Source organism: Pinus tabuliformis, chromosome 2_1 (assembly GCF_031772625.1).
Source record: "Pinus tabuliformis cultivar Carrire ecotype Pingquan chromosome 2_1, CPIR1, whole genome shotgun sequence".
Lineage (NCBI taxonomy): Eukaryota > Viridiplantae > Streptophyta > Pinopsida > Pinales > Pinaceae > Pinus > Pinus tabuliformis.
In genome coordinates, this window is record NC_142299.1 from 842,587,370 (window position 1) to 842,610,217 (window position 22,848).

A 22,848-nucleotide genomic window follows, 5' to 3' on the forward strand; every position below is an offset into this window, starting at 1 on the left:
GTGGCGTGACCCTTGACATTCCCCTTTGTGATAGTTCATCTGCCCTCATGACTCTTCATCTACTCTATGACTATTACATCCAACTATCTACATTTGACTTAAACATGACAAGACGTTACATTACAATGCACATGTGCCCATGTGAGACAAAATGGCTTGAGCATGCAAGACATCAATGATACTCAGTCCATTGTGGTCAGACCAACTCTTTGGCATGCTTGTCATGGTGAAGGTGGTGAGCTAATGCCAAGCTTGGTCATTTGTGATGGTGTGCATGTGCTCCATGGTGACATCTTGTTGAAGAAAACTCTTGCCTCCGTTGCATCGGGTGCATTGATATGGCTTCTTCATCCAACTTGTCTACTAGCATGTTCATGGTCTTCATGCGTGCAACTAAACCGACAAAAAACTGATGCATAGTGTTCATGTTGATATTCAAGTGTGTGTTGGTGGTCATGCACATCAACTTGTCAAAGTACATGTTCAACTCTAGTTGGACTTTCTTCTTGTCTTCGCCTTGGTGAGTGTGCTAAATGGGTTGGATCGCATGTGTGCACACAATGACATGCATGTCGCTAAATCCCTTACATGTGACCAATAACACTGCTCACCATGCCTACTATGTGCCATCTGCTGGGATGGATATTTAACTTGTACGGGCACAGTTTCATGTTCCCAGTGCAACTCATTCACTTGTCTGTGCAGCTTCATGTATTCTCTTGAGTTGTTGCTTCAGCACATTCAACTCCTTCTTTGTTCCAATATATGTCTTCATGTGATCTTCATTTCGTACCGTCACCTCATAGCTTGAGTCTCCAAAGTTGCTTTCATCACCAATGGATCTACTTGAGCTTGCAACTTTATTCTTCCTCTATGCTGTCAATAACCTTCCTCTTGTGTTCACTGGATCTGGTTTGCTTCCTTCAGTTGATGTTCATGATGCTAGTCTTTGTGATGATGCTACCATCATATGTTGATGTCCTTTTCTATGAACAACTTGATGTCTTCATGGGTAGAAAAGTTCATAGATACTTGATCGATGGCATCCCCAAGTGCGTTATGAACGATATCTTCGACTCTACTCTCTTGAAACCATTATACTTGCACTGCCTAGAGGAAGACGAACACCTGCAATACCTGGAGACATGGAAACAGTCACAGCCAGCAATCTATTAGTTGAAAACCAAAATGAACTTGAGAACTGACTTGCAACATACCTGTGTGACTGATCATGAAGGTTACGCAATTTCGGTCGGAAGTTCGGGAGACTAACTGTCAATACTCTGCAAGGCACAGTCTGGGCTACTGGGAGACTGACTGACTACTAGAACTACACAATGCACATTCCAGTCTCGCTGTTGACTACTGGAATTGTGCAATGCACAATCTCAGCTGGAAATGGCTGAACGCTTAGTGACTGCATTGCGCAATTTTCTGGGCCAGTATTCACTATTCTCAGAAATGCACAAAATAGTTCTGGAGGACCGTGGTTGGGTAGAAATTCACATTTCTGGAGAGGAAGACAAAGCCTTCCTTCCCCAGATTGCGCAATGTTTTCTCAGTGAAGGCAAAGTTTGGGCCAAGGTTGTCCAGAGTCGTTAATGGACAACTAAAACTGAATGTGAATACGAATTCATGACGATACTAAGTGTAAGCATAAGTGAATGATCGTGCATGAAAAAGTTGAATTACAGATTCATAAAACAAAACAAGATGCATGTGAGTCAGGCGAGTGGCTGAATCGGTGACCATTTGTGAAAAATAATTTCATGCCTGCGAGAGCAGTGAGATGTTGATGAAAACTGAAACGGAACTAGAATGGGTTAAAATGCATCAAGACAACAACAAGCGTTCACTAAAATCAAGCAGGTGACATTCATACAAAGCGAAACAAAAAAAGTGCTAAAATTACAACGCATGTCATGGAAAGCGAGCTTACCCAAAAATAATTGAGCTCAGTGTGTCGACAGTTCCTAGATGTGATGTGGGATGTTAGAGCTGCAAGGTTGATGTGAGGAATGAGCTCTGTGGCATATGTTTGATGAGTTTTGATAACATCAATTTTGTGACGTGCATGCCACAAATCTAGGGAAAGCAAAACTTGGTGGGATGTTTCTGAAATGACTCTTTCATGTAACCTCCAACTACTAAAAATAGATCCTTGAAACAAGGGATGCCTTTTCCTGCTACCTTGTGAGAAGCAGCTCATGCATGCAAGTCAGTTTTGCTTGATCCCGGAGGGAACTGGTCAACTCAGCCACACATGCAAGAGACTGCTTGACTACTTGGAGAGAATGTGCATTTCTGGCAGAGAGCTAGGTTGGCTGCTGAGGAGATTTACATAATTTCTAGGTACAGAAGCTGACTGCTACCTATATTTGCATAAATTTTGAGCTGAGCAGCCTTGCTGGTGAAAATTGCGCAATTTTCACTGTGAGTGTTGACAGCCAGAATTGCACAATTCTGAAGCCCAGCAGGTTGCCAGTCAGGATTGCGCAATTTCTAGAGGGAAGGCTAGCTTCCGTCTAGAATTGTGCAATTTCATAGGTGAGATGCTCATCCTACAGCTGGACCATGTCCTGGTGATCAGCCTGTGAGTGGAATGCATCGAGCTATGATCGACACGCTGCCTTTGTGCAATAAAAACTCTGAACATTGTGTACTTGACGAAGCAATACATGCTGCTGTGAAGATTGGAAGGGAATCTCCAAAATGAAGCTAAGGAAAAATTTTGGAGGGTGGTTGTAGCCTCTACAACACTAGGGTTTAGTTATAACACCCTAGATTTTCAGACATCAACATCCGAGAGTCTCGTACAATGACTATGACCATCAATGACTAGGTCAACACATATCTAGGAATTCATAACCATACATAGGCATATCATATGTCCAACAATATTAATATATCTAACCTATACCAAGTAATGGATTCAACAAAAATGGCATATCTCTATATGCCTAGATTTCAACATCATGAAACATTTCATATCATGTTTTTGTCAAACCCAACTTCACAACAATATAAAATAAGAATTAGACAAATAATCATTTTGATTACACTTGGTTTTGATCAGACAACACACACATTCCAACTAAATCAATTCTAAGACAATATAAGGGTCATTCTCACACATTCCACCAAACTGTAATGAGCTAGGGTTCCAATGTAGAACGCACATTCCAGCAAACCCCAATGAGCTAGGGTTCCAATGTGGAAACATAAATTACCAAAACTTCAAAGGTTCTGGGATTTCAGACTTCATCAGTCAATCCTAACTAGTTAGGATTTCTAGATCACATCAAAATCCCAAACAAGACTTCATCAATAAAACATCAACTAGTGTTTCACAATCACCCTCATCAACTTAGGATTTCATACATTCACATCAGCATACCCTTTAGTTAGGTTTTTCCAAAACCTGTTTAGGGTTCTACTAAATCAGATAAGAGTAGGGTGGGTAGAGTTATCAAGAGATGAATCACCCAAACAAGAATCACTAGGATTAAATACTATTAGTCATAACAAAATTAGTAATATATCATCAAATGAATCATTTTTTCAATGAATGAATTCAAAGCATATCTTTGTTCCTTGACTAACCTTGTCTTGAGAGATCCTCCTACTTGTGGCTGTTTTCCCTAATCAAGAGAGCAAAGGGAGAAAGGTGATTAGTATTTTAATGTAATCAAAACTAAATGACTACATGAACCCAAATTGAAAATACATAGGATACTTATCTTAGGTATTTGTTGGAAGCTCCGTCCAAAGCTAAAGGGATACCTACAAACTTACAAAAATAATAAAAAATGTTTTTTTCCTATAAATTCTAATACATATAAAACTACAAGAAAAGGACTTAACAGTGTAAGTCGCTAATGTCAGGTTCTTCAAGCTTGGATTTCTTTGAGTCTCCTTATTTAGTGAAATTGGCTTGATCTCTTCCTCTCTTCCTATTTCTCAAATTATCAGGACAGTCACTTTTATAGTGACCCTTTTTATGAAATTAATAACACTTTAACTTAAACATGTCAAATTTATTCCTTGCTCCCTCAATGTATTTCCTTTATGATGAGAAACACAACAATTTGATACTTCTTCATGATTGGTAGCCATAGATATCCTTAATTCTTCTTGACTACATGCAACCCATAATTCTTCAAAGGTGGGAGGTACTTTTAATTGTTGAGACCTGAAGCAAATGCATCCCAAGAGGGTGTCAATCCTAATACAGTAGTGATCACCAATTCTTTGTTTGAAATAATCTCATTAATGGCGAAAAGATCATCCCTAAGTCTAGCTATTTTCACAAAGAAGGTCACCACAATATCTTCCTTTGTCATCTTTATATTCCTCATCCCATTCTTCAAACTTGCCACTTGAGCAATGTTCTTAATAGTAAACAGATTTGACGATGCTTCGTACATCCCTTGAGCATGATTGACATTAGCTATGAATGGGACAAGATGGTCTTTTATCCCTTCTACTATCAAAGTCATAGCCACCAATTCTAGATCCCTGAATTTCACTTTGTTGGCATCACTGGCTTCTTCAGTAGGCTTCTTTACATTTCCTTTTATTAGATCTAATACCTTGTTCTTATCGATGACTATGTCAATCCTCTTCTTCCAAGATCTAAAGTTAGATGCTCATTAAAGCTTTTTTTCACCCTTGATAGAGTTATAAATATTCCTTGAATATGATATATTCCTTTCTTGAGAGAGTGACTTTGAATGGATCTCCCTTTCTCTACTTTCTTCAACAAAGCTCTCATCCTATGTTGGAAAATCAGAGAGGAAGTAAATATTTTCTCGATCTTGATAATAACTTGTGATGTTACTTGTTATTATGATTCCTTATATCTTCTTTCTTTAGTTCATCAAGCAATTACACAAAGAAGCAGCACAAAAAAATTAACACAAGATGTAGGCACATGTAAGGACATGCTAGGGAGAAAAACCCCTCAAGGGGGAAACCGAATCAAAGTAATTCTTCCTTTTAGTAGTATTCCTTGAGACTCTTCACCCTATACCTTCACCAAAACTTCCCTCCACACTCTCAGATGCACATGGAATGTGGACAGCCAAATAATGTAAAGCGTGAATTCATTTACTATTAACAATGATATAAAATTATAATTCATGGTGTGACCCTTAGATTAACATTCCAAGTGGTCTCTTGGACTCCAGTGTCTATTCACATTCCACAAAAACCCATAGAGGATTAGGTGTCCAACATTCCCCCCTTTAACCTAAAGGGGCATGCACGAGTCCAAGAAGAGAGTTGTAATACAAAATGTGCAAAAATGCATGCAAGCACTAGGCTGAATGTGCTCTCTGAAATGTTGGTATAAGGGGGGTGGTTTAAGGATGACCACCAACACTTGAATGCTTAGTGCAGTTCCCAAAACTCTTCCATGCCTAACAAGAAGCTGAAATATTCTGTAAGACAAAGTATCCCTAATGCTTTGGAGAGGGATACCTTCAACCTGAAAGAGGAAGTTCTACAACCTGCAATCGTTTAAGGATGACCACCAACTCTTGAATGCTTAATGCAATTCCTGGAACTCTTCCAAAACTGGAAAGAAGCTGAAGTCTTCTTCTAGAGGAAGTGTCCCCAATTCTTTGAAGAGATTTCTCAACCCCACATAGATGGTTTAAGGCTAATCATCAACCAAAGGCATGCCGAGGGGCATCTTTGTTTCTCGCCACAACACTGAATTTGGTATGGAAGGTTGTGGAGGCCCACTTTATGTGGCTTTGAAGCTTGTATATGACCATCATTTCCCCCTTATTAGATACAAGGTGAGAAGATGGAGAGATCCCAACTACAAGACTTTTCAATATTCAAGAATAAATCCTATTGTATGAGCAAAATATCTTCTTGGCTGTTGAAGGCCATTTCCAAGAAGCGATCCACACAAGATGAACCTTTGTTCTTGCAGGAGGCTTGTTTTTGAAGCATCTGTGTGAAGAATGAGTAGTTTTATGATATTTTTCACATGGATGAAGAGAAAAACAATGATGTTTCATATGGCCAATTCATTCACAATGTTAGCATTTAACATTCTGTTGTGACTGTTGTGGAAGAGGACTAGAATCTGAAACAACTAGAGGTGAACTGCCATGAATAAATCCAACACTCTAGAACTAGATGTGATTTGAGAAATTGGAATGTGAAAGGAAACATCCTTATCATATCCAAGACTTGTTATGTGCTTTTTATGGACAAGCTCTTCCCAAGGTTGTTATAGACATTTTTGTGCCTTACAGCATGGAGCATGAAATGTCCATAATCTAAGGGATCCAAAGTCCCTAAACATGTTGTTCCTATCCCTAGAGGAACAAGGCTAACAAACCACAACAATTCACAGAAGTTCTCCACCTGAAACTGCTCAAAAACAAGTCAATTCAGGATCATGTCAACTACTCCACTGACCATCTGCGCTGAATGTCAATGGCTCCACTGGCTACCTGCGCTGAATGTCAACTGCAACACTGGCTACCTGCGCTGAGCGAGATTGGACATGTGGAAGACTCATTCCTCAAGGTGTCAGAACCCAGGAAGCTTCCAAAATGACACTTGCCTCAGGGAATTCAACTGGTGATGAGTAAGAGGTTCCAAATCTCCAAGTGGAAGCAAGAACCTCCAAGTGGACTCAAGAACTGACAGAGGGAGAGGACACTAGTCAGATCTCAAGCTGACTCATCCTCTCTCCAAAACATCTATATATGGATCTCTCCTCCATGAGATCTGGGGGCTGGAATTTTGTTATTGCAAAGAATTGTTGTTGGTTTGAGACTGGAATCATTGGGTGCTTAATGCTTTGAAGGGGGGTGAAGATAGGAATTCCATTCTGCTGGGAAGAAGATGCTGGATTGGAGCCCTCTGGGTTGTATCTCTTCCTGAACCTTGTTATTTATCAATAAAGCTATCTTGGTTTTCTCTTATATACTGATGCATCTTTGATGTATGATTGTATTAGTGTATTTGATTTATTTCTAATCCTGAATCATTTATGAATATGAATATCTGCCTTTGTGTTGTGTTCTTCTCTTATCTCAAGTAGTTGTTCTCTTGTCGCAAGTAGTTGTTCTCTTGTGATCTTGCAGGAAGGCAAGTAGCTGTTCTCTTGTGGTTTTGCGAGGAGGCAAGTAGCTGTGAACACCCAAAGAGAAGAGGATCTAGATCGAGGGACAAACGGAAGACACCGGTAAGTCCATTGATCTCTCTTCTTTCCCATTTCATAAAGGAAGAAACCTGAATAGTTGTCTCTGTTTGTTGCTAAGGCACTGTCACACCTTAGGTGGATAGGATCGTCCTGCATAGGCATTTTTCCCCACAACAAATTGGCGACTCCGCTGGGGAATTTGTTTTAGTCATTTTATTTGTGTTTACATCATTGTTTGTTTCATAGACTCAACAACAACGATCGAACTGCTTCTGCAAAGTAGACAGTTGCTGCCTTGATCCTTCACTGGATTTTGTCTATGATCTGAAAAATGGACTCACAAATGACTTGATGATCCTTTGTGATAGATCTTAGTACCCTTTCAAAGCATCCCTTTGATTGTACCTTGCTTGTGTTTCTGATTTGGCCTGAAACCGTTGATTTTTGAGCAATCTGTGACCCAGAACCCAGTGAGAAACGAGAGTTTCTCCTTCAGCGCAACTGCTGTGAACGCAGTCTGCATTTCAACGCAGGTCTCGTGAAGGCTACCTGTGCTGAATGTCAAACCCACAGTGTTGAGGTTGCGCTAAACCAGTTTGGCCTTGTGCAGCTGGGGTTCTCTGCTCTCTGTTGCCCTGTTTTGATCTCTGTTTTTTGCAGCCTGTAACTAGCATAGGTACCAGTCTGAAAACTCCTTTTCTTTGCTTAGATTTCGCCTCCTTTTGTACAAAAAGAATGTGAGTGTTTTTATGTGTTTGTGGCGTCATTTACAGTTTTCCTTTGCATGAGTGAAATAATCATCCTGTAGCCCTTGATTCAGATCATATTGACTGTGATCTTAGGAGAGAGTTCATTGGTTGTTTACAGTTGATTATACATTTGCTTTTGCTTATTGGTTTGAGTTTGTCTCTTTTAAGTGTCGAAACAAGTATTCATTTCGAAAGTCGCAAAGTGATTGTAATCTCTTCTACCCTTGTTGATTTCGAAAAAGTGAACTTGTTTGCATTTGTCATTTAAAAGCAAATTCAAAGTTGTACAAAAAGCTTTCTTTGTAGGCATCAATACTAAGAAAGCAGAAAACAAACACCTGCATTGTGCATTTGCATTTTGATAGTTTGCATGCTTGATTTAGGAAAAAGTGCATTAGAGTGTGCTGATTGCTCTTTGAGAAAAGATGGTGTCTTTCTTTTCCTTTAGCAGCTAGGATTTTCAAAGTTGAAAAGATAATAAAGCTTGCTTATCATCTTAGACTGCATTTAGGAATTGTACCATACATCTCGTGGTGATCCTGAAAGGCAAACTTCTAAAAAGATCAACTTAAAATAAACTGAATGAACTTAACAACGCTTTGTAACATAACGCACAACATAGAGGTCTAGGCTAGAGACGTGTTCCGGCGTCGTTAAGCCTGGTGACTGTCGATCTCGTAGAAGGTGGGTGATTCCTCCTGAGGGACGATAGCGCCAGTACGGATTGTGCTCCCATGTACCGTCGCGTATATATTGGGAGACCCCTATAGGCATAAAACCTTTATCCTTAGGAAGTCGTGTCGGCCGCCCTACTGATCGCAATGCAGTGAACACAGCATTCACGAAGATCGACCACCCGTACCTTAAAAAGTATTCTGCGGTTTTGTGAAAAGTTTGGCACACACTCTGCCTAGAACTCCAGAGCAGTTTCTTTTGGCCTTTTTCAGACTCTATAAAAGAAAAAGTCCATCCGAGCATTTGTCACTTCGGGCTCGTTAAAACATCGAAGGAGACTAGAGTCATCTTTAGCTTTTTCTCGACTCTTTAAAAGTGAAAAAGCAAGTTGTGTCTAAAGCGTTGTTAACAATTTATTTTAAACGGAACAATCACCCTTTATCCCCGCGTTGATCTTTAGGTTGAAAAGATGGAGCACACCAACCAAGGAATTCCCCTTGGTGGAAATCCTAGTCCCTTCTCCTCTTGGGGAGATGTTGGTGCGCCCCACATGGCCACATTGTCGCTTCCAGGACTGACAATTGGCCTACCAGTTTGGCTCTTTTCAACCAATGTCGTTCAGAACACCACGATTCCTGAACAGTCGAGTCAACAGTTAGATCAGACAAGAGTTGCCCACCAGCCTTCCACTTCATCTTCCTCTCCTCCTTCCTCTTCGCTTGATGGAACTGGTAGAACAAAAAACCAAGTTCCTAAGGAGAAGAAGGAGAAGAAGAAGAAAGAGAAGAAGAAGAAGGAGCCTAAGGCGACTGGGGGCAAACAAGTGTCATCTGACAAAAATCCACACACAGCACTCGCAAGGCCTAAATCGCCATGCGTCATATGCAAGGGAGACCACTTCCATAGAGATTGTCCCTGTATCCCTCGGATACTAAGGGACTGGTCCCCCCGTTTGCACAATTCGGTAGCGTCGACCTCTGATAGCCATGTTGACTGCTCACCGTCAACTAGTGGGAGTGAAGCACCAGGACAGAGAGGGAAAGCTAAATTTCCTTGCAGACTGTGTGAAGGCGATCACGCCATCCACCGTTGTCCCTTCTTAGACGAGGCAAAAAGAGTTCTGGAAGAGCGCCCGATTTTACGAGCGCAACTTCCTCCTGGATATCAAAAACTCTTGCCAAGTCCTTCGCTAGTTGAGAACCCGGCTGACCCACCCAGGTGGTCAGCCAAAGCACCTGTCATTGAAGATGAACCGTCTGAATCCATACCTGACGAAAGTCTAAAGGTTGAAATGGCAGTTGACCCGGTTTTGCCTTCAGAGGCTCCATCTTCGAATGATACCATCACAGAGGAGAATAAAGACGACACCGTCCAAATTCTCTTCATCAAAACTGACTCTGATGAACAAGGGGGCAATGCCACCACTCCTTTATCGCAGGAAGGAAGTTCGTCAGAGAGATATCCGGTCGTCTATTCGGTCCCACCACCAAGCAACCTAGTTGTCTCGTTCGACTGGAACCAACTAGGCAGACCCCGGTTGCCAGCCAGTATACCATTCAGAATTATTGTCCAAATATACAGAATGGTAATGGCTGGCACTATCATTGATGAAGGGGCATCTGTGAGTATCCTTTCCTCTATTGCTTGGAAAGCGCTTGGTTCGCCTGCGCTTTTTCCTGAAATGAGAAATCTATCAGGCTTCGATAAAGGAACCAGTCGCCCTTTAGGGATCCTCCCCAATGTGCCAATCACATTGAAAGGGAAGACCGTTCAAATGAACGTGATGGTCGTTCAAGGACCCTTGGATTATAACCTACTCCTTGGACGAGACTATATATATTGCATGGGAGCCATCATCTCATCACTCTTTAGAGTAATGTGTTTTCCGCATGAAGGAAGAATGGTCAAGCTCGTGGACCAACTTTCGTTTCCCGGATCACGCATCGCAAATAGTCATGAACCATCCCTAAATGGTCTATTCACGCAAGAAGTGTCTCAACCCACGGTCCGTCCTCCTGATGAGCGCGAGTAATCCGGGAGGATATGACTGGAACCCAGGGGGCATGCGTCCTGGCCTGCTTCGGCAGGGAAACCTTGGGTATAGGGTAGGTTTCCGCGGGAGAATATGACTAGTCCGTACCCCGTCCGTCTAGGAAGAGGGTTGTTCTAGAATAAGATTCTTTTGTCAAAGTTATGTGAGTTGGTGGGCGACGTCACTCACCTTTGTCTATTTCGGTAGACATTGCCGAGGAAGTGTTTTGTTTGAAAGATTAACGAGACAATCTTTGGGTAACCTGAAAGAGGTAAGCCTCTCTCATTAAAACAAATGTTTTGGCAGAAGTGAAGTAGAGGTAACCTTGAAAACGTACTTTATGCCTGGGGGCATGCAAACCTTTTGGAGTGCAAGCAAGGGGCGGCTATTTATTTTTTAAATTTTTAGGTCCTCCCTTTAAACCTGTAGGTCTAACCCTTTAAACTCGTAGGATTAGTCGTTTCCGAACTTGCATAAAGAAAGGATGCGGAGCAAAGCTTAGTGAGATGAAGCTCCATAAAAAATAGAATCTTGATGAGACTCTCTTATTATATGACTGGTATAAACGAGCAGTTTTAGCATAAAGTTCATGCTCGTTAAAAAATAAACGCAAGATCCGAGCAGTTTTAACGCGGAATTCATGCTCGTTAAAAAATAAACATAAGCGACACCCGGTAAATAACCACTGTGAATGTAACCTTATCAGCCATTAAAGCCTTGGTCGTGTTTGCACCATCACCTCCACTTTTCATTTGGCCGATCGTTCACCTCCATATGATTGTTTACCCATTTTGAGGAACAGCTGCGAAGAGTGATTTCACCTAGCCATCCTTGTGACACTGCCGTAATTGGAAAATTCCAACCTGTACCTGGAATCAGCTGCTATCCCTGTTTATCACTCGTTCCTCAAAAGACGAGTCTTCTTTAAGCTCTTTTCAACTGACTCGTAAAATATGAAAAGATTGCCGAGTTTTGGCTTTCCAGCTCGTTAAAGCGACCGGAAGAGCTATCCCTCCTCTAGATTTTAATCTTTTTGGACCTGAGGGATTATTGCACAAAAAGATCGAGCGCTTGTTTTGTTCGGCTCGTTAAAACTATCGAAAACTCATCCCTTCTGTATTGTTTTATACTTTTTCGGACTTAAGGGATTAGATGACGAAAAAGGAATTTTGGAGTTGACTTTATGTATCTTTTCAGACTCTCTAAAAATGAAAAGAACCGAGTTATCCTTGTCGTTAGACTCGTTAAAATTACTAAATAGTGACAAACTTGTCTTTAGACGAGAAAGAGTTTCACTATCGCTAGGCTCGTTAAAACATAGCGATGGGCTTGCCCGAAGGGCAGGTTATAGAACAAGCATATGTTATCCTCCTCAAGCTTGAAAAAAATAAAGAGGTACTGGTCAGCAATGACTGGGGAAAAATTGGGAGAAACTCAAGAAAACTTTGATGGTAGCAAGTCGCTCTTGAACATGACACTTTTCCTCCGTACCACAATCGGGTTGGGTTGTTTCATTCACCGGTCACATCACCATGGTCTCGCCATACCATCCATATTTGGGGTAATGCTACCGATCCATCACATCAGTGTCGCCATATGTTCAAGAGAAGTCGTTCAGAAATAGTCAACCGGGTCCCATCCACTGCCATACATTATCCTTCATCCATTCATGACCGCCACCCTGAATCATATGTCACAGATCGTTTTCACCTCCATTAAAATCATTAGCTCCGTTCCGTGTCACTGATGTGGGATTCATTAAGGCCCTCCTTTGACGGATCGCTTCTTGTCGACATCAGCTCATTATCCAAGAAGTTGATCTAGGGACAACCCCTTCAGTACTTTGAAGCTTGCATGCCTCAATGGCAAGTTTCTCACTTCCGGCGACAGGTATACATCAATGACCTTCGACCAGAAGATTTTGCGTGGTGTTCGACGCCAAGTCCTTTATTCACACCACGTGAATTGTACTGCAGTACCTTGAGGGTCATTATCATTATCGGTGATTCCTCTTGCGCTTGTTAACGGTTTACATCATTGACCGGTAATCAAGCGATGTCTTTCCATGTTCGACTTCAGAAAAATTCTCACATGGATCGACTTGTACTTAGAGTGAAGATCGAACGAGTTTGAAGACCCCGGATCTAGTTTCATCCATCCGAGCTGCGATATATATTCAGGAAATATAAAGACATTTGACATGTACATCATTGCAGCAGATGATCATCCTACTCAAAGGATGATAATTTCACCAAAATTATCAGTCTACCATCAGACGATTGTCTGTTCTATGTACAGAAATGAATTTATAAAGCTGAGCATGGGAATGCCCACCTCAGCTAGATCATGGAAGCAGTATGAAAAATAATGTATTGTATTGTATCTTATTACAGGTCTCCTCCCAGCAAATGGATGAACTTCGGACCCTCCTGGATAAAGCATTTCACCCGATAAACAACCTCATACTTTAGGGGGCAACTGTTATAGACATTTTTGTGCCTTACAACATGGAGCATGAAATGTCCATAATCTAAGGGATCCAAAGTCCCTAAACATGTTGTTCCTACCCCTAGAGGAACAAGGCTAACAAACCACAGCAATTCACAGAAGTTCTCCACCTGAAACTGCTAAAAAACAAGTCAATTTAGGATCATGTCAACTGCTCCACTGACCATCTGCGCTGAATGTCAATGGCTCCACTGGCTACCTGCACTGAATGTCAACTGCAACACTGGCTACCTGCGCTGAGCGAGATTGGACATGTGGCAGACTCATTCCTCAAGGTGTCAGAACCCAGGAAGCTTCCAAAATGACACTTGCCTCAGGGAATTCGACTGGTGATGAGTAAGAGGTTCCAAATCTCCAAGTGGAAGCAAGAACCTCCAAGTGGACTCAAGAACTGACAGAGGGAGAGGACACTAGTCAGATCTCAAGCTGACTCATCCTCTCTCCAAAACATCTATATATGGATCTCTCCTCCATGAGATCTGGGGGCTGGAATTTTGTTATTGCAAAGAATTGCTGTTGGTTTGGGACTGGAATCATTGGGTGCTTAATGCTTTGAAGGGAGGTGAAGATAGGAATTCCATTCTGCTGGGAAGAAGATCCTGGATTGGAGCCCTCTGGGTTGTATCTCTTCCTGAACCTTGTTATTTATCAATAAAGCTATCTTGGTTTTCTCCTATATACTGATGCATCTTTGATGTATGATTGTATTAGTGTATTTGATTTATTTCTAATCCTGAATCATTTATGAATATTAATATCTGCCTTTGTGTTGTGTTCTTCTCTTGTCTCAAGTAGTTGTTCTCTTGTCGCAAGTAGTTGTTCTCTTGTGATCTTGCAGGAAGGTAAGTAGTTGTTCTCTTGTGGTTTTGCGAGGAGGCAAGTAGTTGTGAACACCCAAAGAGAAGAGGATCTAGATCGAGGGACAAACGGAAGACACCGGTAAGTCCATTGATCTCTCTTCTTTCCCATTTCATAAAGGAAGAAACCTGAATAGTTGTCTTTGTTTGTTGCTAAGGCACTGTCACACCTTAGGTGGATAGGATCGTCCTGCATAGGCATTTTTCCCCACAACAAAGGTCTGATGATTGGCTTGGGAAGTTTATACTGAATTTTCACACCTTAATTCAAATATGCTTTTGAAATGAACACTTGATTTGAATCAACCTCAACATTATTAATTTCATCACTTGCTAACTACTGGTGGGTGACTATTTCATCCTCAGACAAAATAATATTCAGAACATAAACAAGTTCAAAATGTTGTATTTTCTGTAACTCATCTTGTTGTAGTTGTGAATCGAGTTGCAAAAATTCCTTGTTTTATTTTTCATTTTGTAAATAGGTTCGAATATCAGAGAGAGTGTCCTTATTGATTTGGACTATGTTATGAGTAGTAGATAACATTAGAGTGTTCAATAACTCTAAAAATTCATCAAGTCTATCCATGTGTTAGCAGAAAACTGCTGCAATGGCTACTGGAATATGAACATAAGGAATCTTCTCCTGAAATTAAATTTGAAAACTTTAGTCTGTGCATATTATGGTTGTAGATAGAAACTTGGCCTTGGCATTCCCTTGGACTTCAATAATACAATGACTAATTTTGACATGTGAGGCTATCGAAACCTCTATCATATACTTTCAAAGCAACAACGATGGTTATTAAAACTTCAACTTCACATTGCTTTTCGATCCCTCAGTTTTTGAGATTCAAGATCTGCTACGTTGTAAATCCTCTCATATTGTTCAAAGTTTGTAGGATAAAATAATATTTCACATTACACCCATGTAGCACCAGTAATGGGAATAAAGAAATAACTAACAAAGGTTCTGCACAAATAAAGCCAGTGATATGAACCAAAGACAAGATATCTAGCATGTATACCCCTAGCATCTATCAAAATGTACTTTAAGAGCATATACCGAAGATATGCCAAATACTGGCTCACCCACAACACTAATGATTTTGCACATAAATAATGACTGCAGATCAATATCAATTAGATAGATGAGGAAATATTAATACCTCCCACCTTATACTTTGTCTTCTTTGCAACCATAGTTGATACCCATAATGCCAGCATGAGTAGAGGCAATGATAGTAAGAACCACCATAATCACAATCACAATCAGCACTAAGCTTCTTTGGGGGCCCACTCCTGAGCAAAGAAAATATAAGTAACCAAGCTTATTTCTTTTATTTTTTTCAACTTCTTTCGCTTGGTGCGATTTGAACATATGACCTTGAGTGACTAACGCTGTGAGTTTTCACTCCTCACACACTAGCAGAACTAACCAAATATGCAAGTGGACTCTTGGAACATCCAAATTCACCCAATAACACACAACTATTAATTTGTCCATGTAAAATATCATCCATAGTAGATGTGAAATGACTTGCCTCTGGTTGGCTAGGTAAAACATCTATGAGCTGACTTGATCCAAGGCTCTTTTCAACATACTCATCTGGAGGCAAAAAAGAAATATGGAAAACTATAGAGAAAGCAACGCAATCCCTTTTAGAGGTGAGGATATTATATGTGAAATGAAATAGCTCACGCTTCAGTTTCTCCCTTCTAACAATGCATTCACATATCAAATGAAGCCGCTCCAGTTGAGCACCCCTTTTAACTATTCAACTTCTGTTGCACAACTCTGATCGTGGTTGAGCATCTGGTCTAGGTAACGTGGTATGGAGTAGAGAGGAGTGGTGCAAAAGATTATCCAAGATATCAAAGATTTTAAATCAAAAACAAAGGTGGAAAAAGTAGTCGTATTGTGGACATCTAATACCAAATGATACAATGACGTTATCATGAGTTTAAATGACACAAAGGAAGACCTACTTTCTTCTCTGGAAAGAAATGAGTCTGAAATCTGACCATCGACTTTGTATGGCTTGGCCTGCATTCAAGAGAATGTTCACTTCATAAACAGTAGTCCTCAAAGACACCTTCATTCCAGGATTGATCTATTTAGCAATTACAAAGAAAAATACCATCACAGGAGATGACTTCAAGAGCGGGAAAGCAAAGATGAATTCGATACTCGTGGATTTCCTATTGGTGCCAGTCTTAAGCCAACTTTGATTGTGAGCTACAATAACATTGGTAACAATGATTAGATGAATCTGTCAAATCCCCATACTTTCCAGTCAAAGGATATGTCAAAGAAAAATGGAGAAATGGCAAAGGTGTTTTTTCTATTTGATACAGTGGATAGAGAACCAAGCATGAATCTAGCTAAGAGAGTTCAGTCAGATAGTGTGCAACATGGAATATGCATGCACACAATAATGGAAATTCTACAAGCATGAATGTTGAACTGACATGCACAGAGAGGTCACAAAGCAAGTGGCTCAAATTTGGGCAAGGCAGGAATACACCTGCAACTCTGATACCATGTCAGATGCACACGGAATGTGTACAACCAAATAAGATAAAACATGAATGCATTTACTATTAACAATGATACACATTTATATTACATGGTGTGGCCCTTGGATTCATATTCCAAGTGGTATCTTGGAGTCTGGTGGTTTTTCACATTCCACACCAACCCATATAGGATTAGGTGTCCAACATACAGCAAGTTAGCCTTGAGAAGATTGATCTTTTTCCAACAACTTCGACTATTATGGAAACTCACGACTTCTGGCAATAGTCCAAATTGGTAGACTTCATTCTCCCAATCCAGAGCAAAAAATAGAGAGAGACCACCACCCAAATTTCGATTTTCCTCTACTCCTTAGACTCTCCAAAAATTTCATTCACTTTGGCTTCCCAGCAACAGACTTTCCCAGCTTCCTACTTCACACTTCTACCCAACAAATATATTTTCACACTTCTACCCAGAAGAGAGAGAATGAGAAGTGATGCTCCAAATGAATTAGTAGTCCTTACTTTTATAAGCTTCTTGTGGGGTAGAATGGACCCTTAGGCTGACTTGATCTTCTCTTAGGCCAACATGGTGTGGAGGTTACATAATTCATATTTGAGTCAATACTTAGCCGATTTACATGATTCAAAAGCCCAAGATGGGTCTCTTTAAATGTACAATAATTCTATAGACCAAAAATAAATCCTAGAAGTCCTCAATTGGGACTTTTACCTAAACCATGGTGACTCAAGAATGAAACCATTATGAAACCATCTCACAAAATGATAGAAAAGATAGATAAACGCCTTCAAAATAAGCCTCTTCGAGGGGACAACCTCATTTACATTACAAAAATGAACAACTTTTCGATGATACAAATGACAAGATCTCCTTTGTATATATAGGAGTCTATGGGGTCATAATATAATCAAAGGTGACATAACAATAATAATGTAAGGGCACAATAATAACAATATGGGGATTACATGGGCACAACAATATAATAAGTGGGTTGTACTAATAACAATAAGGGGTTACACTAGTAGTATAGGGATCTAACATGCCCCTCTCCTTCAAAAAGTGTTGTCCTCAATGCTTGAGTAGTTCTTGATGCTTCTGTATAAAGTTCTTATCCTCCCATGTGGAATCTTCAGTGGGTAAGTTCTTCCACTTGATGAGATACTCTGAAATTGATCAATTTCATAGCTGTCAAGTTCTTGTTTCTATGACTGCTCCAAGTTCCAATATGATTTTTCCTTCCTCGTCAAGTTCTGGCAATATTTTTTGAACTCGGATCTTCTGGAACTTTTGAATGAGTGGCCACACTTCTTCGTCCTTCTTCCATTCATCCCTTGCTTCATTTATCCAATCTAACTGCATAATAGAAATAGCACAAAACAATGCTTCCACATCCTCACCCTTTCTTGAGAGTGCATCTACAACAACATTTTTCTTCCATTTTTTGTATATGATTTCAAAGTCATAGCCCAACATATTTGTGACCCATTTTTTTTGTTCTTCTAAAGATAATCTTTGTTATAAAAAGTATTTAAGACTATCATGATCCATTTTTACCTTGAACTGTCTTCCCATTAGGTAAGGTCACCATTTCTTAAGTTCATGTAGTATTGCCAACATTTCCTTCTCATAAATAGCTTTCTTGAGATGTAGCTGTAAAAATACCCAATCGCCTACATCAAAACTTCTTTCACTACGATGTTGATCTGCCTGCTGTTTCATTCGATTCTACACCAAAGTGGCGTTATCCTTTAAAAGTTGGAGAACTTCTTGTTGATTCTCGATGTTACCTTTCACTGCTTGAATCTTTTTCTTCTTGATATGTCCTTCTATATTGAGAGTTTGAGGAGTGGTAATTTCTTTCAATGCATTAGAAGATATGGTTAGATTCATTTCTTGATGCTCGATGTGATCTTTCACTTCTTGAACATTTTTCTTCTTGATATGTCCTTCTATTTTGTCAGTTTGAGGAGTGGTAATTCCATCCAATGCATTACAAGATATGGTCAGATTCATTTCTTCTTTCTCGATGTGAACTTTCACTTCTTGAACCTTTTTCTTCTTGATATGTCCCTCTATCTTGAGAGTTTGAGGAGTGGTAATTCCTGCCAATTCTTTACAAGATATGGTCAGATTCATTTCTTCTTTCTCTAGAGTTGGTTCCTGGTGTATATCCTCTTCTTTTCATGTTTCTTGATCCTTTTCTTCCTCTGCTTCATAATATATGTAAAATAATTTCTTCTCAACACACTTATGACCTTTAGTGTATTTTCTATCACAATTGTAACAAAGCCCTTTCTCTCTTTTTTCTTCTAATTGTTGTTGTCTAAACCTTGTAGGTTGTGGAAGGCTAGGAGAAAAATAACTTCCATAATTATAGTCATGAGTGGTGGGATTCCTTATTTCCATAATTTCGCTTTCAATTTTTCTTGCCAACCTAAATGCCTTCTCCAATGAATCAAGTTCCCAAAGACGAACCTCATGTTGAATGTTATCCTTTAAAGTCCCTATGAAGACATCAATCCTTTGCTTCTCTAGAATATCATTTACCCTTATATTCAATTTTTGAAAGTCCTCAATGTGCTCTGCCATTGAACCATTTTGTTTGAGTTATCAATTGGCTAAAGAAGGTGTTTCTCTTTGTATCCTCATAATGTGCTATCATTTCCTTCATGAAAATTGACCATGTGACAAGTGGTTTACGAGAACAAAACCCTTCATACCATAAAAATTGATTCACTTCTAAATATAAAGATGCAATACGTACCTTTTGTAACTCCATCTGTTGTATCCAATTTAACGGATCCTTACATCAAACTTCCTCATATCACCTTTTCTTGATTTTAGTAGCTAGATATTGAAATGATTGTAACTCTGTGATTTTAGATCTCCAAGTTCTGAAATTTTGTCCTGTGGTATCCCTCTGAGTCCTCTTTCTAACCTCACAAGTCTGATCAAGATCGGATTTTGCAAAAAAGAGTTAAGTCAAATCTCCCACGATGACCTAATTATAGACTAGTTCAAAAGAGCAAACTTGTACGAAGTGCCACGTGTGACTGTTTCAACCTTAGGACCTAAAACTGATACATAGAAAACTAAAACATGTCTTCTTGCTACAAATTTTTAAGAAATTTCAATCTGATGCTCAAGGAGAAAGTTATGACGATTTTTCCAAGGTCACATTTTTGGGATGTAATTCGGGAGCCTACACCAAACCTAAATTTCTTGGAGTGTATCTCCGCAAATATAACAAAACAATATCTGAAATTTTGGCCTGTGCTTCACCATCTTGTTGGCTCAAATGGGTTTTAATCTCAGAGTCTGAAAGTTTGTAGAAAAACAATTATCGCTAAAATTCCACGATGACTTGTTTGAGATGGAATTCTGGAGCTTGCAAAAACCCTAACTTCCTTAGATCATATATCTGAGAATATAGCAAGACAAGATATAAATTTTGGACCCATTGTTTAGCGAGATGTCATCTAAACTGTGTTTGTTTTTTAGCTTTTGAAACATCATAGAAATTTTTTTATATAAAAAATTCCATGATGACCTGTTTGTAGCAACAAAACCCTAGAATCCAAAGATCTGATACTAAATGTTATGAAACCAACTCACTAAAAGATAGAAAAGATAGATAAATTCCTTCAAAATAAGCCTCTTCGAGGGGGCGACCTCATTTACATTACACAAATGAACAATTCTTCGATGATACAAATGAGAGTACCTCCTTTGTATATATAGGAGTCTAAGGGGTCATAATATAATTAAAGTCGACATAACAATAATTATGTAAGGGCACAATAATAACAATAGTGGGCTTCTATGGGGCATAATAATAAGAATATGGGGACTACATGGGCACAACAATATAATAAGGGGGTTGTACTAATAACAAAAAAGGGTTACACTAGTAATATAGGGACCTAACAGAAACCCATGCTTTAATAAGTCACAATAATAATAATAATAATTTTATTTATTCTTTTGACAAGTACATTACATAATGACTCAAGTACATTATTGAAGACCAAACACAGTTACTTTTTCCAACATTTCCAATATTTTATCCATTAACATTAAAATATCTTGGCTAAGCATTAAGATATCTTGGTCAAGCATTAAGATATATTTTCTCTCTACATATACCTCTTCCTATGTGCTTATGCTATTGTTTCTTTTGGCCACTTTTCTCCATCTTGGTATTAAATTAAAAAACAATATACAAATGGTAAACCATATCTTGAAAACACTTATCAGTTTCAAAAGAAATGAAGCAAGTTGGTTTCCTAGAACTTTTAGTGGCAAATTCAATAGTAATGGGTCTTCAGCAGAATGAACATTGGCAAATCACTTTTCCAAAGATATTAGAAACCAGTTCAAAGCTAACATGCCTACATATAATGGGTCAAAGGAAACAAGTCATCTAAATCATGAACTGACATGAAAGTTCTTAAAGGACACTTAACTACTATTGATTTTAATGGTATTGATTAACCAGTGTTCATCATCAATTTTGATAATATTATTTTTCCTTATCTGTAATCAAAAAATACTATTGGAAAACAATTACTTTAAATCACATTCATTTTTCTTAAATTCCAACTCGAGATAGTCTAATTGATAGGACTGCATTTCATGATTTCTCCATTTGGCACATTTTCGAAATCAATATCAACATACTATTTTAATAATATACTAAATCTAATTCTATTTTGATTAACTAAACATCTTCTGCCAATAAATACAAGTTTTTTCATCATTTATTCAGTTAACCGGCATGTGTTTAGGACATTTACTCTCTTAGCTTGTTTTGCTACCAACCATTTTTGCTACCAAAATAGAGTGAACGGACCTTGGTATTGATGTTTGTCGAATACTAAGTGCATTAGTGATTTCAAATTTGTTAATTGAACTTGTATTATCCATTATTAAATGATTTTTTTCAATCTAAGTGAGGAAGAAGTGTTTTTTAGCAAAATGGATATGTGAACCATACTATAAATAAATCAATTAAGAAGTTGTTTGTGACATGAAAAAATTTGTTTATGTCTGCTCGGATGCAGAATAAGTATAGAATATTAACTGTATTTGTGAGGAAAATTTGTACCTTGACTCGATATGGTTTATTCCATTTTAGGTTAAGCTAAAAACTAACATTTCAAAATTGTGTTGTTACAATAAGATTTTTACTACTCTTTAATATATGATGATCATTATATGGACTTTTCTCTATACCTCTGGATTCCACACAATGAGAAACCTTTTGCAGTAATGACATAAGATATATAAGGAAATAATAATTATTAAATTAGCATATGCTATGAAAAATCATATATTAGAAAATCAAATTGCAAAAATTTACTATTATGAATGGATTAGACATTAGCAGTTTCTCAAATTGAAAATTGCAACTATAATTTACATTGTAACTAACTCTTGTTTACCAAAGTATGAAAAGATACCATGTGTGGAGTTGTTTGTGTTCCTTGTCTCACACATGCACTCTCTGCACACACTTTTTAGTGTGACTCCCACATGTGATTCCTATAATAATCCTTACACAACTTTTCTCTGTATATTGAAACAATTGTGTAAGAAGATTACTATGTAGAGTAAGGAACATACACTTTACCTTGTGATGTCCCATATTTCCATATACATTTATGCATGTTACATATTAATCAATTAATTATCATTTTGTTTGAGTTATATAAATACTAAGTTCATTTGTGCTAACACCTGGTATAATTTGACTAGATAAAGTTATATAAATTTTGGTGTCAATATTTAAACTTAAGCCTTGCTACAAAGTAAGTGCGGAGATGTGAAAGTTTGCACAACTAGGAAAGATTCACATAAAAGATATTAGGTCACTTAGCTCAACATAATAGATAAAACATTGCAAAAAATATAATAAAAAAAATTGAAATCAAATTCCTCCTCCATACATTTCTTTTTGCAAAATGTAAATCGTCAACTTTTACATTATTTTATACATATATTTTATTGTTTTGAAAAAAGTTTTATTGGTAAAAAAACTAGCAATTACTTTATCTTCACAGATTACTTTCATAATTGTGCTTACATTATTTTAATAATGAAATAGTTATACTTGAAATTGTAATTTGTGCAATGTGTATGTCCAATAATGTGGACAAAGAAAAATAAAGGCTTTATCGACACTCTACATATATCATTTAGATATTTTTATTTTTCCCAAGACTTATTTTTTAAGGTTCATTCACAGACAGTAGGTGGCCACTACATCCAAGGGAGAATCGAGGTAGATCAACCTGAAGGGATCTACCCCCTGG